This window comes from Melospiza melodia, unplaced genomic scaffold (genome assembly GCF_035770615.1).
Source record: "Melospiza melodia melodia isolate bMelMel2 unplaced genomic scaffold, bMelMel2.pri scaffold_18, whole genome shotgun sequence".
NCBI lineage: Eukaryota > Metazoa > Chordata > Aves > Passeriformes > Passerellidae > Melospiza > Melospiza melodia.
This window is the reverse complement of record NW_026948525.1, coordinates 17,169,135-17,181,317: the sequence shown is the minus strand read 5'-3', so window position 1 is coordinate 17,181,317 and position 12,183 is coordinate 17,169,135. Positions and strand designations below refer to the sequence as shown.

Below are 12,183 nucleotides of genomic sequence, written 5' to 3'. Positions count from 1 at the left end.
CATTGTCCCTGGAGCATCACAGAGCTAGCCAGGGCTGCGGAGGGCAGTGACAGTGACCCATGCCCTGGCATGTCACAGCCCCCAGAGCCACACCTGCCAGGCCACAAGCCCCAGCCCTGGTCCCCAGTGCGGCCTCAGGGGCTCCTGGGCATCCTCACCCTGAGTGCAAAGGCAGCCTCAGGAGCCCCCCAGGGCGCTCTGGATCCAGGCTGCAGACACCCTAAAGCCAGCACTGAAAGGGACATGGATGGGGGCTGCAGCTGGATCTTCCAGTGCTCACCACTCCTGACTACTCTGTAACTGAACCTAAACCTCATTGGCAGCACCTTGAGCACATTTACCCTGCTCGCCCCTCCTGGAACGTGGTGTTCCCACATCATACAGCAGCCCTTTGCAGGGAGTGACCAGCTCCCACCCTGGCATTACTTTCTCTTTGCCAGCAATGAACTTAAAGGATATACTCCTGAGAAACCTAGCACTACATTTGCTTCTCAGGAGCTCTTTCACAAAAAACTCCACTAATCCCTAGTTTTTGCTCAGAGAAGGAGGTCCTGACAAAGCCTAAGGCACAGACAGGGCTCTGGCATAGGAATTCCTGAGCCGCAGGATTCCACCCTTGTTCCTAGGCTGCTTTGCTGGTATTTTAGAGTCAGTTCTGGACAGGGGCTGCTGCTGACAGGGTAGGAAAATTTGGAGAAGAAAAGGTGCAGGAGACAACCAAAAACAAACAAGGGGGAAAACACTTAGAAATACAGAGCACAAGAGAAGTCCTTGGAGATGGTTCAATAGAAAATGCCAGCAGCAGTGAGCAGAGCCCGAGGTTGCTCACTGTCACCCCAGGGGCTCCTCAGTCCCCGGCTGGTTTGTGTCTGATGCAGCCCTGCCTGGAAAGGGCTCCAGGCTCTGGTGTTCCCAGCTTGCTCCAGGCTACATTCTTAGCAGCACTGAAAGAAGAAGTGAAACAAAGAGCCATTTTCTGTCCTGCCTGCAAACTCTTCTCCTTCGGTGCCGTTGCCAGAAATCGTCCCTCTGTCAGCTTGGCACTGTGCCTGCTGCATCCTCGTCCCTGTCCCTTGCATCAGCTCCTGCACATCATCAGCACTCGCTGCCCCACATCATGAACAGAGAGAGCTGTGTCAGAAGAGCAAGGAGTACATTTTCTTGTTTGTGAGATACAAAACTGTGTTGTTTTGCGGAGAAAAGAAGAAACCTCACAACTTTATAAAAGTTGTAAAGCCCGGTATGTTTATTTACGACGCGCGTCGGACGCAAGTCCCCCAACAAGGCATGGGTACCTCTGAAGACCTCGGGTCTTCTTTTATCCCCCTTCCAAATGCATATGCATACAGTTTCACAATAAGTTCATACATATTCATTCTGCGTGACATTTAGCACCAGTTCTTCTTTATCAAAGGAATTTCTAAGTCGGGGCAAATGGACCTTGTGGTCTTTTCTGTTTTTCTTTCTCTGTCTCCTTGCTGTCTCGGCATGCGAGTTTTTCCTTCAGCTTTGGCCTCACAGACTTTTCACCTCTCTTAGACACTTCACCTAATTCAGAATGGATCTTTACTCTATCTCAGTGTTTTGTGTCAGGTACAAACAGGTGACGTGTGTATTTGTGAATGCAAAACGTGTGGACCCCGACAATGGGAGAGCTGTGAATTCTAATAATAACTGAGGAGAATAAAGCATGGAAAAAGGCCTTTGAACCTAATTTTGTTTGCAATTAACCCTAGTTGATTTAGGAGTATTGGAAACAAGGTGTTAAAGATGTTGCATTTTGCTTGCATTTAATCCATAAGGAGCTCTGCAATAATAACCTTTTGAAGTATAATTTTAGAATATTACTTGTGTCCTTGAAACTGTAGCTTTGGAATATATATAAAGGAAATATTGTTATCTCACACCTTATTGAAGCAGAGAAAAACAGCTTGAGAAAGGAAGACGAACATCACCTCAAGGGTTTATGGTTTTGAGCAAAGGGAAGCTGGATATCACTGTTATGAGATTTAGAGTCTCTGCAATTAAAAGGTGGACCCACATCTGTGGAGCTGGACCCTTCCAGATGGGAGTCGTCTTTCTTCTTTCGGAAACTGGACCGTCACCATCTGGGGATACTCCTTTGAGATACATCCTGAGAAATTAAAATCACAATAGTGTATAGAATTGTGGTGTAATAATTTGGAATAAGAATTGCTGATGAGTAAAAGATTGGAAATAGAAACTGCTGAAAAAAACTGATGGTACTCCTATAAATACCTGTAACCCTCAATTATCAGTGTGCAGTTGGAGGGAAAACTTCCCCCACTGTACCCAGCCCTGTATTGCTCATATTTACCATATTAAATAATAAATTGATTGCTGCTTGAATATTGGCCTAGTCAAGCTTCTTATTCATAACACTGTTAGCTGTGCTCTTCTATGGGCTGGCCATGGCACTTGATAATTAATATGCTGTCATGCTGTGAACTGAATTCACACCTTACAGGGCTGTGTTTACTGGGCCTGCTGGATCCGTGCCCTCCTCCTTCCTCTGCTCCTCCTCGCTCCAGGACTGTGAGAGACCAGCACGGGGTCAAAGACCCTGCAGTATCATTACCCTCTGGTAATGCTCAGAGGTCCTCTAAGGGCTATGTAGTGCACAGCATCTGGGTGTGGGGCATGTGCTAAGGCGAAAGAAAGAGTCTGTGAGAAAGCTGAGCTTCTCTTACATGGGACTGAAAAAATGACAGGAATGTTTTGGCATATAAAGCTTTCCTTCCAGGCCAGGGACCAGGGAAGGCCTAATCAGCTGTGGCCCTACAGGGCAAGTCTGTGCTAACTGCCAGCACCAAGTGCAGGGCTGTGGGGCAGGGCTCCTACAACAACAGCGCAGCTCTGTGGAAGAGCCCAGCCTTGCATCTGGGTTCCTGCCTGCTTCCCCTTTAGAGACAGCTGTGGCCCGAGGATTTGTGTCTGAGGGAGAGCTCCATCCTTGGACCTCCTGATCTTTCCCAAGTGGCCAAATGGGGATGCACCAGCAGCACTGCTGGGAAGGTGCTGGCTCAGTGGCTGTTTTTTGAGACTGTGCCCCCCATATCAGCTTTATGTGTGTTTGGGGGGGTGCTCTGGTGGGTGTGGTTACACACTCACTGGCCTTGGCAGAGCACAAGTCGGAACCTTTGAAGGTTCCAGCTGCTGTAAGGCTCAGGAGGCAGAGCTGGTGCTAGGCACAGTGTGGTACTGTGCTGAGGGAAATGTGAAAACAGTTAATAATCCACCCTCAGCTAATCACTGAGGGCTGATGGGAGGCACAGGCTTGGTGGAGCTGCTTTGTACAGGCCAAGGTGCTTATCAGCTGTGCAGTGTCCCCAGCAGCCCCTGGCAATGCTGGTGCAGCTGAAGGACAGGCTTGATGGGTCTGGTGCAGCCCCACAGCCTCAGACACTGCAGCTCCACCGTGCAAAGCAGCATGGCTGAGCTGGTTGTTGGTCAGGTAAGGGCTCAAATATATTTCCTGCAACTTGCTCCAGCACAGTTCAGCCTGGAAAAAAGGCATTTTTCCAAGTGTAGGGGATTCAAACTCCAATAAATGTCAGCTGAGCCCTGGTGCTTGCTCCCGTGCATGAAGCCCAAGTGAGGCACCAGGGCCTCCTGTCAGCAGGAGGGGAAGGGAGATCAGAGTTGTTGGAAGAATACATGACTGAAGGCTGAGCACAGGGTTGGTGGTGCTTTGCATGGCTCTCGCATGACATCCAGGCTGGCTGTGGCAGTGTAAGCCAACCTTTTGTTTTGCATCAGGCTTTATGCCAGAGCCAGCCCCTTTCCAGCCTTTGGGGTGATTACAGCTGTTGCTCTATATTTCTCTCCCTCCTTTTTTTTCCAAAAGCTATTCTACTCCAGCACCATAGGCAGGCAGTGGTGGCTGCCTGTAGCTAACAAGACAAACTGAGATCTGCCTGCAGAGCCATAGGAAGGTGTCCCTGGGCTTGTGAGACAGGCCAGGACAACACAAACTGAGGCCACAGCCATGCTGTGCTTTCAGTTGAGCCTGTGGTGGAGCTGCTGTGCTTGTAGTCAGCATCTAGACAGGGCAGGTGACATATCTATCTTAGCTGGGACAGAAACAGAAGTACAGCCCTTGCACAGCATCCTTCTGCTAGGCTGTGCTAAGCTCAGGGGCCTGTAAACTGGCCCTTAAGACCTAGGTCTCCACTCCTTGCCCAGATCTTCAGCCTCAGGGAGAAAGACTTGGGTTTAGGAGCCATGGCTTTTTCTTCCATCAGACTCCATTAAGAAAAAGTCAAGTTCAGCAGTTCATTAACATTTAAAATACTGCACCGTGTGTAAACCAAATATCCCCCTCCCCACAACAATCCCGTGCTCTCAGTGGACGCTCTGGTGAAGAATACTGCTTTTGGCACTGTTTGCCTTCTCCTTCTTCTTTATGGGATCCATCTCAAAACTGCGGCAGATCTGCAGTGTTTCATCAGCAGCTGCTGAGGCCACTGCTGTACCATCAGGGCTCATGGTCAGGTTCAAGATTCTATCAGTATGACCTGAGGAGGGGAAGGAATGTGCAATCAGGGTTGAGCTGATCAGCACATGCACATTTACTCCTGTATGTTCCCATGAGCCCTGCCAGCTTGCATAGCTGTCTCCCCAGTGGCTGTGGCAGCATGATTTCAGACCCCAAGCACACACTTGGATCAATGGTATCTCTTCCACAGCCCCGTGGGCATGCCTTACTCCTAGCAGCATGGCCCTGGATACTGTCCTGTATCAGTGATGCTGCAGGCTCAAACCAAGGAGTGCAGCTGTCTTCAACCTCTGACAGCCCCCCACCCAGGCCCTGTCCACCTACCTTGCAGCTCTGCAACCTTGTTCATTCTTGGATACTTCCATATAACCAGCTGATTCTGTGCAAAGCCATGGGCTGAAATGAGCTCCTTGTAGTTTGTTGACCATAGGACAGAAGAGACCTGCAAAGAGGCAGTGACACAGGTGAGACAAGGTGCATGTGCTGATGCTCACCACTCGGAGGTGAGCATGGTCCCCCTCCTTCCCTGTGCCTCTGGGCCTGAGGAGCCAGCAGCTCTGTGTAGGTGTGCTGCCAGAAGGTGTTTGTCTCCAAGCTGATGTTCAGCTCTCACATGGGAACGGGTATCAACAGCACTGAGGCAGGCGCCAGAACACACGTTCCAGATGCAGATATGTCTGTCTCTAGTGCCACCTCCAGTGGCTAGAACATTCATCTGCCATGGGCACCACGCCACAGCCTGAGAGAGGAGAGTTCATTTTAAAACATACAAGAGACAACCTGCACCCAGCCAGTGCTGCATACCTGCCTTGCACACACATATCCGCCCGTGGAAGCTCTGTGCTCACCTTGACAGCACCCTGGTGCTGAGTGAAGGTCTGCACAGGAGCAAAATCTCCATCCCCACATTGTGTGCATGGCCAGACATTTACAAGACTGTCATTGCCTCCACTGGCCAGGTAGCGGCCATCCAGAGACCATTTGAGTCCGCACACCTCGTGTGTGTGGCCAGCAAGGGCGGCCACGTGATGCTCAGCCACTCGGACATCGTGGTGATGGATGTGCCCAGTCCGTGCACCACTGCAGAGAGAAGAGAAGGCTTGCAGGGTCAAGCTGCACATTTTCACCCAAATCCATTTTTGTTGTTGCAAGACTGCTATAGCTGCCACTGGGTTTCAACCAGTGTTACCAGCAACACAGGTCTGTTGATGTGAGTGAAACACCCACACAAGCTCTTTACAACTTCAGCACAAATTGCAATACAGGAAAGAGGACTTCTCCTCACAGCCCCAACAGATAAGGCTGAGTAAGAATCCCAAGCCAGGACAAACTTCTCTCTGCCATCCGTAACCCATGCCAAACATAGATTGATGGATAGGAGTTTGCAACAACTGGAAACTGCCCTTGACCCACTGCTTTACCTGGAGAGGATGCAGCTGTTCCAGCTGAGGGTTCCCACACAGGCACAATGGCTGGTCATGGTTTGGAGATGTTTCTGCTGCTCAACGTCCCATAGCTGGAGAGGCAAAGCAAAAAGTTCTTCAGCAGAAACCCAAGCCTGTTTCTATGCCCTAGGAACCTCACTGCACAGGCTCTGGCATTCAGCTTTCTCAGTAAGGGAACAGAGAAAGTGTGTATCTCATGACTATAGCACAGAAGGTAACGCTACTTATCAGAAAACCCCCAAACCAAACCCTGCCTTGCACACTGGGCAGTTCCACCCCACACCAGGGAAGACAAGTCAGGTGCATGGCATCCTTCCTCTGCCAGGCAAGGTTTTGTCCCCAGTTCTGTCAATCCCTAGAAAACACCTCTAGTTTACTCCTGCATTCACCTGAACCTCAGCACTACTTGTGCCAACAGCAAGGTAGTCTCCATCTTTAATCCATGACACAGAGGAAATATAAACATCTGGATGCTCCATCTGCAGCAGGGGGATAATCTCCCTAGTAGTGTGATTCCACAGATAAACAGTGTCATCCAGAACCACTGCCAGGAAGTTCTGGGAGCTTCAGTCTATGAGATTCAGATCTACACTTTGAAAGAGCAATGCAGGTCACACCATGCTTGGCTAGAGAGCCCTGCCCTTCACCCGTGCTGATGCAGCAGGTGCGGGTGCACATGTGCGCACACACACGTACAGGTGAGGGGCAGCCTTCTGAGTGTCACTATGCCCAGCTGCTGGGGCCAGGTACCCTGCTCCAAGGCACCTACACAGTGCCCTAGACCACTTTCCCTGTAAGGCCACACAGGGACACTCCAGAAGTGGTCTGTGCTAGCCTGGGTACACAAAATAATACAGATAGCCCAGTTACACTGTCCTAGGAACAGCAATCCAGTGCAAAATGTTCTGGATGCCCAGCACTCAGCCCTGTAGCCTACTTACAGTAGTCGTTGAACGTCTCTGGTGCATCCAAGACCCGTTCTGGCTTTGAGGGAATATTTCTGCTATTCTTCCTGCTGAATCCAGGTGCCATTTTCTGACTGTAGAGCACTTTCAGGTTATTCTGATAGCCTGTGTGCAGGGGAACAGGTTAGTTAACCTGAGTTAGTTTCCTTCCAGCTGAGTGCTGCTCACCCACCTAGGAATCCCTTGGAGTGAAAATGAAGTCCTAAGAGAAACACTCACAAGCCTGCAGTGCACTAAAACCACTGGCAGTATGAACTGCTGAACAGGGGTGAGCTACAATTTCGTCATTCATGGAAACAAATTTAACAAACACTTGGGTTTTTGAATCCCATTATATTTAGTTGCAGTTTAAGCTAGAAAATGCACAGCAGAGGGTTTGATGCTCTTACAAACTTCATGAAGGTTTGGAACCTGCAGTATAGGTGAAATGTCACCGACATCTTTTCATAAAAATCCTTTCTTTAGGATTTTTCTCCCTTCTGAGAAGCTGTGGCCTCAGCAACAAAATGTAAACAAATGGTTATCTGCTGCTGTGGAATGCAACAGGTGGATGCGTGATTGGTCTCGGGTGAATGTTTGGGTTTACTGACCACTCACAGCAGAGCTGGGTCTCACCCTCTGCTGAGACACAGCCCTTTGTTTATTCATTCTTCTTCTATTCTTAGCTTAGCTAGCTTCTGAGAACTTTCCTTCTATTTCTTTTAGCATAGTAATAATGTAATATATAGCATAAAATAATAAATCCAGCCTTCTGAACATGAGGTCAAGATTCTCGTCTCTCTCTCCACCCTGAAGACCCTTGCAAGCCCTGTAACAGGTGACCAACTGGCAGTCATAGCACCTCTCCTAAATAAATTCACTGTAACTGTTATGCCCTCCCTCGACCTCAGGAACCGTACGAAATGAGACTCCAGCCTGTACAGCTCTCAGAAACCAGTTGATTTCTCCTGTGACCACACACAGAGCCTCTGTGTGGCTGTTCCCCTGACCTGATCTCTGCTGCTGATTCAGCTCACACAGACTCTGTATCACACCTTCTGGAGCATTCTGTGGTTTTCCACTAAGGTGGAGGATCTTTGCCTCTTCTACATCAAAACCATTCAGATTCACTGCCCAGGCTTTCTGTTGCTCCTGCAGAGACAAATCACCCTCAGTGCAATGCATTTAAAGCAATTCCCACACTGCAATTTAAACAGACACCTAAGTCCCCTTCTCTTAGAATCTGAAGATGTTTGACTGTGCTGCAAGGGTCAGTCACACAGAGGCATGTCAAAGCAGTTTTTCCTCAGACTTTCATACATTGTCCTGCTGACATTTTTACACAATGGCAAATTCAGTGTCATTGCCAGTGGGAAAAGCCACAGCCACAAAGCGACCAAATGCTTCATAAACAGATTTCAGAACACAGTGTAAAACATTCCAGAAGTGTTCCCTGTGGAGACATTGTCCTAGAACAGCTACCACCAGCAGTTTCACTTTGCATAGGCTTACAGCTTTGTGTTTTTGTTGCCTGCTACATTTTAAAGCCTCATTAGTCAAAAGCTAAATTTTGCTACCAGAAGCAGCATGGGCTTAGAGTGCATGGCAGTCTCTACAGCTTCAGTCTCATCCTAGGCTCCTGAAGCCCAGAGCTGCAAGTAGTGATGGCTGGGACTCATCAGTCCAGCGTGCCAACTTGATAGAACCTATAGTTTACTGCTCTGTAAAGGGGCAGGAAGGAGTAGCGGTTGTTGAAGTAATTGTAACTTAGCAACATGCTCACCCTTCTTGGTAGGGGAATCCTCAGCAGGGTCATTCTCTTTGGTTAGGAGGAAATTTGCCATCTCCATCTGCATAGTGTTGCGGTTGGGAATGTAGCGATCCCCCCCAGCCTTTGTGGGGGTGCTTTGAATTTTGGATCCAGATTTACCTGTATTCACATATGAAAATATTGTCTTACAGCTATTATACAGCCTGTATTAGAGCTTTCACGGGAGCAAACCCAACACTCATCCACATCACACCCACCAGACAAGTAGGACTCTGAGGTCTCATGCCACCCAGTCACAACTAACTTATATTTTCCTCCCTGCCACCAAGTTGGTTAGGGACTGTGTGCACTTGGGTCTAGTGCAACAATTCCAGAGTCCAGAGATAAGGGGAAGATACAAAAATGCTCACAGGATGTAAAACTGTCAGCTGACAGTCCTGCCCACACTCATCCTAGCATACAGCTGTGCCAGCAAGGCTCAGCTGGGCGAACAGCAGCTTGCCAGCCCCAGTGCTCAGAGCTCTGCCCCTCATGCTGGCAAGGAGGTGGGTGGCTGTCAGGAGCACAGCCCACCTCCTCCTGCCTGAGCAGCAGCCGGTAGGGCAGCGTGGCAGGGAGCCCAGAGCCCCATGGCTACAGATGTGCAGCCTGGGCAAGGCTCCCAGCCACTCATGAGCAGGCAGGACTGGTTGGCCATGTCGGTGCTGGACAGGCGGCCCCCAGCATGCTCTGGCGGCGGGCCCGCCTCACGCCGCAGGCCGGGAAGCACCTCCAGCAGGCAGGGCAGGACGGCCTCCTGCGGCTGCTTGTCGAAGGCGCTGACCTGGGGGGACACGGAGTGGACGGGGTAGGGGCTGCCCTTTCAGCTGCCCCCGGGAACAGCTGAGCCGCCCTGCCCACCCACTCACCTGGCCGTGCTTGCTGCTTTCCTGGAGGAAGCTGCCCAGAGCATGGTGCAGGTCAGGAACGGGCGGCCAGAGTTTATGCTTCACGTTGCTGGGTACGGAGGAAGGGGCATCGAATTTACCCTCAGACTTGAGGTGCCCTAATGCCCCGTGCAAGGTGCCCAGGCTTGGTGCTGGACCCCCCCGCCTGCCCCCCGGCACTGCCCTTACCTGTAGAGGGAGGGGAAGGTGCAGCACAGCCCCAGGAGCGCTGCTGAGAAGAGCAACGGCACCACCGTAACACTGGGGATGAGCCAGCCTGCATCGGAGGAGGAATGCCGGAACTGTAGCCTTTCCCAGAGCCAGCATCTCTGAGCCCCTCGCAGGCCCCTGCCCCGTGCCCCCCTCCCCATTTCCAGCACTGTCCGCCTCTTGCCGTCAGCCGTGTGGCTCCTGCGGCCGCAGCCTCCAGCCCTGCCCCTTACCCGCATCGGCCACGGCATCAACCACAACGGGTTTGGGCCGGGCGCTCCAGCTGCCCCGGTACCACGGCCCGCTGGGCTGGGCCCGCACCTGCGCGGGGTAGCGGGAGTCTGGCCGCAGCTCCAGGACCTCTTTCCTCCCTGCTCGCGGAACCTGCAGGACCTGCGGGGCAGAGCCGAGCTGGAGGCATGGCTGCTGTGGGCTGGCACCAAGGGGCGGGTCCCGCTTGGCCCAACCCCGCGCCTGCCGTGTGTCAGCAGCGGAGGGGGGGCAGCGCTGCTCGGGGTTTCCTGGGCAGGCCTTGCCTTCCAGTCATGGCTGTTCTCCATGGCATAGTGTGTTGCCTTCTGGATCAAGGCAGGCAACCTGGTTCTGAGGAACAGCTCGACGGCCCACTCTCCAGGGCCGTTTGGGCCAATGACATACGCAGACACCAATGTGGTGGATGGTCAAAAGGCGTTTATTACTTCTTCTCATGGGGTCTTATAGTCTAAGGGGTCTCTACGTCAAAAAGGGGTTTGTCCTTCTTATCTATGGTTAGTAGGGAATGGAAAAGTACTGGGTAAGGAGTGGAAAGTTGCTGACTTTACTGTTAGTGGGGCCACATTCCTATGCTAGTTTCTTATCTATGAGTAACAGAGGGTCTTATCTACGGGAAACAGAGGGTCCTGGCTTTCCGTAACATCGCGACAACTTCCGCAGCGCCTCTTCCCTAACTACCACAATAGCGGACCTGGTAGTCCAGCTGCTCTGCAGGCAGCTCCAGGGGTGGCAGCCACTGCAGGCTCAGCCGGCCCTGCGACACTGTTGCCTGCACAAGCTGTGGGGCATCTGTGAGCAGTGCTGGTGTTGGGGATAGGCATTTGTCGCTCCTGTGAAACAGGACATGGGACACTGTGTCCCCTGTGAGCCAGGCAGGGGCTGTGGTGGCACTGGGACTCACCAGCCTGGTGCAGCCAAAAGGGCTCCTTAAAGTAGCTGAGTGTGGGCAGCATGTGGGTCCTGGTGACATTCACCAGGACAGAGATGGCACTGCCAGCCTTGGGCTGGAAAGTGCAGGCATAGGTGCCCTGTGCCCCCCAGCTCACCTCCTCGCGCTGTTGCCATGCATCTTCCCTGTGAGAGGAGTGGGGAGTCAGTCAGTCTCACCAAAGCATACCCACAGCCAGCATTCCTCCTGCTCTTCCCCAGGAAAGCTACTGCTGCTTGTAGTTGGAGGTGCAATGTGGTGAGGGGGTATGAGATCGGTGGTGGAAGGGCAGGACAGAGCAGGGCATGGGCAAGGGGCCCAGTGTGGGATATTGGGACACAGCAGGACCAGTGGTCCCTGGGATGTGCCTGCATGGGTGCCACCTGCCTGCCATGCCCCTTACCTTGTGCCAGCCCCGCTCGGAGGTGGCCGGTAGAAGAGGTGGTAGGAGCTGTGGGGCTCTGCGGGGTCGCAGCTCCACTCGCAGCGCACGTGCCGCAGGTAAGGGGTTCTGCAGCACAGCCCGATGTCTCCTGGGCAGGGAGAGCTAGGACAGGGAGGGGGCTGCTTCCCCTTGGCCCCCCAGAACTTGGGACTCACACCTTGCTACAACAGGACCCCCACCCCTGCAGCCCCAGGCGTGGGTGCCTCCCTGCTGTTGCTGCCAGCACCCTGCAGAGGGGATGGCTGCTCACCGGAGGAGTGGGGGGTCTCTGCAGCCAGAGCCTGTGCCCAGGGCCCCCAGACGCCATCCATGGAGGTACTGTCAGGCTTGCTGCGCACCTGGATGTGGTGCCTCACCCCTGGCTCCAGGCCCCGGAGCACCACCCAAGTGTTGGCCTGGACCAGCCTCTGCAGGAGAGGGGCCAAACTGAGGAGCAACTGGAGACTCCAATCGCCCCTGCCCATCCCTGACACCTCTATGTACCTGTCCCAGTGCTGCTCATTTCAGAGGGTGCTGCCTTGGTGGAGAGAAAAATCAATCTTCTGCCTTTCAGGGAGCTGAAGGAGAAGGGACTCTTCACCATCCAACACCTGGCTGGGTCCCATTCAGAGGTCCTGCTTTGCAGACTTGGTGAGGTTAGCTTGGCAGTTGCCAGTGAGGTGAGAACATTGTTCTGAATTGTCCCCCATACTTCATGCACGGTGTGTAGGGTAGGTATGTGC

General features: G+C 52.4%; 1 pseudogene; it reads right to left on the bottom strand.

The window, feature by feature from the left end:
- LOC134433402 (thrombopoietin receptor-like) overlaps positions 1 to 11,859 on the bottom strand; it is a 64,709-nt pseudogene extending 52,850 nt beyond the window's left edge.
- Positions 11,860 to 12,183: the final 324 nt, after the last annotated feature.